Genomic DNA, 3,348 nt, shown 5'->3' on the forward strand with positions numbered 1-3,348 from the left:
AAGGTGGGCTAACCCATCTCACGTGACCTCAGTTTTACTCCCTCTCCCTCACCCTCATCCTTCCATCCTCCTTCTCCCTCTCCCCTCTCTCTCTCTCTTCCTTCTCCCTCCCTTCCTTCCTTCTTTCCTCCCTCCCTCTCTCTTCCCTCTCTCCTCTCTCCTCTCTCCTCTCTCTCTCAAAACACACAAACACACAGAGCTACTGTCCTCACTATCTTTCTTTCCTACCTGCACCCCCCCTTTCTGGACCCCACTCACTCACCTAGCCCAGTCTGGTCAATTCCTGAGAAAGTACTAGAATAATACCAAGAGAAAAGGGGATCAGGTATCCTGGGGGGGGACTGGCCCCTACAAAGCACACAGATGGTTAATCCCTGGGCAATTCTGGGCTTTCCTTTCTTTCAGCTTCTCCTCCCTTCTCCTCTGCTTCCAGTCCTGGGCAGCAACATGCACCCACACACACACTCCACCCCCTCCCCCAGATATCCTTTCTTCATGAGACACTGGCCCCTCGCTAGACCTCAAAACACAAAGGGGTACATTGACTGCATGCTAAAGTTTGGGGATTGTCATAGATTCCCTTGAGAAGCAAATGAAAACAAGGCACACACATATCAGGGTGCACAGCCTCATAAACACATACACGTATATACATGCAAAAATCACAGATAAATGCATGCATAGGCATAGGTATATTTACATGCACACACAATTGTATGGGCTAGTTGGAAGCCCATCAATGATTAGAAAAGGCTTATCTGGGGTCTTGTCCATACTAACAGTCCGAGCCTAGTTTCTGGCCCTATTCCTTCACACCATGCATATCCTCAAACCCTGGGCTGGAGATTTCAAAGGCATCGCCACAGGTGGAACCTGGCAATAGGCCAGGGCTACTTTAGCTCCTGGCCTTTTACTACCATCTTCCCACCACTAGGAGGGGTTCTGCTCACTACATAGCTTTCTCCACTGTGTTTGACTCCACCACACCCCATAGGGAAAAGGTAAATTAGTGGGGAAAGATGAAGGACAGAGTTCCCCCACATACACAACCGCAGCAACCAGCACTAAAAGCCAAAGGGCTACATCTTCTGGCATCTCCTTCTAAGCCCTAAAGCCCTCCAAACAAGGAGGCTGTGATCTTCCACACATTTTTCCCAGACCTCCTTGACATTTGACACTGGCCCAGAAGGCGGGTGTCCTATAATTAGGGGCAGGTCTAGGCAAAGGGCCCCAATCCAAATGCCCCATCCTCTATCCAGTCTGCTCTGCACAACTCTAAGCTCCCCCTTCTCAGAAACCTTTGACCTCTCTTCATCACTTTCAGTGGGCACTCCCAACTCTGTTCTACCTCAGAACGCTGTCATTGTCCTCTCCAGGACAGATTCAGTCAAGTGTTTAGACCAATCTCTCTGTCCCTCTGTCCCTTCTCCTTCCATTCCCCAGTGTTCATGCCATCTCTCAGCCACCTCCTCACTGAAGTGTCCGCAACTTTCTTTGTAGTCAGCAATCTCTGACCTCTTTTGGCTCGTTGTCTGACAGTACCAATGGCTTTTGCCATGTTCCCTTTATTCCTGTGAGTGAACTTGACACTATGAGCCCATACAGCTATTTAGTGGTTGTCTATGATGTGCCAGGTACAGAGTCCAGAGGTTGGCCTAAGTTGTCTCATTTAGGAGCCGGAGAGGTGACACTAGAGGTAAGGTGTCTGCCTTGCAAGTGCTAGCGTAGGATGGACCGCAGTTCAATCCCCTAGTGTCCCATATGGTCCCCCAAGCCAGGAGCAATTTCTGAGCCAGGAGTAACCCCTGAGTGTCAAATGAGTGTGGCCCAAAAAGCAACAACAAAAATAAAGTTGTCTCATTTAATCTTCCTACAATGCAGGATACAGGATAGATATAATTATCCCCTTTAGAGACAGAGGCAGGGCTGCATCTCCCAGATTCCTATTCTGCTATCTATTTTTATTGATTTTGTTTTGTTTTGGGGTCATACCTGACAGCGCTCAGGGGTCACTCCTGGCTCTCCACTCAGAAATCACTCCTGGCAGGCTCGGGGGACCATATGGGATGCTGGGATTCGAATCGTCATCCTTCTGCATGCAAGGCAAATGCCCTACCTCCATGCTATCTCTTCGCTTCTATTTTTATTGATTTTTTTAAAAAAAATACACACATTTGGATTTTTAACTATTAAGCTATCATGATTTTCAATAGTATTAATATTAATATTTTAGGCATAAGTAGTACTACCCTCACACCAACTACTATCTTTTTGGTTTTTCGGGCCACACCCATTTGATGCTCAGGGGTTACTCCTGGCTAAGCGCTCAGAAATTGCCCCTGGCTTGGGGGGACCATATGGGACGCCGGGCGATCGAACCGCGGTCCTTCCTTGGCTAGCGCTTGCAAGGCAGACACCTTACCTCTAGCGCCACCTTTCCAGCCCCATTTCTTTTTTTTTTTTTTTTTTGTCTTTTTTTTAACCACACTCAGCTATGCTCGGGGCTATTCCTAGCTTTGCTCAGGACGCCTTCCTGGCATGCACGGGGAGCCGTGTGGGATGCCGGTGACCGAACTCAGGTCGAGCACGTGCAAGGCAAGCACCCTACCCACTGTTCTGTCGCTCCGGCCCCATCCTCCTTGATTTATTGAGGGAATTACTACCTAAGGACTTGATCTTACTGAGATGTCTCTGAAATTGAAGCTGTTGTCACCTCTGACTTTATACAGTGGGTGAACCAGTGGTGGGAGAGGAACAGAACAATGGAATTGTGATTTCTTAGCCACTCTCCAGAAATATGTCAGTCCCTCCATTTCAGAGATGGGCAACTGAGGCTCACAGGGTTACATAGCTGCCTTCCAGGGGTCAGTCGGTCTGTGCACAAGCTTTTCCTTCTGGCATTCTCAGGCCCTCAAGCCCCCTCCCAAGAGGACTCACAGTGTGTGTTGAGGCAGGAATAAGCTTTAGGGACACCTCCCTCAAGTCAGCAAATGGATCTCCAAGTGTTAGAGTCCAATGACTTTTATAATTGAAATATATTTGCTTACCGACTTCCATTATGTAGTTGGAAATGTATTCCCAACGGTAATAATTTTGGCCTCAAGATATAATTAAAAGCATACAGGAGTGCAATGTATATTTTTAAATGACATAACTAGAGGAAAGCTAATGATTTTATGACACAACAGAAGCACGACTAAAAGATCTCTCCTGAAGCTACAAATGTACTCTCTTCCAAAGTTAGATGAGTTGGAAAATAAAGGAAAACCTTTACTCTTACCTAGTACTTGACATCAAAAGATGCTTATGAACCACTAGTTTAAAACCCTCATCTTTCAAGTAGTCTTT

Source organism: Suncus etruscus, chromosome 3, assembly GCF_024139225.1.
Source record: "Suncus etruscus isolate mSunEtr1 chromosome 3, mSunEtr1.pri.cur, whole genome shotgun sequence".
NCBI classification, from domain to species: Eukaryota; Metazoa; Chordata; class Mammalia; order Eulipotyphla; family Soricidae; genus Suncus; species Suncus etruscus.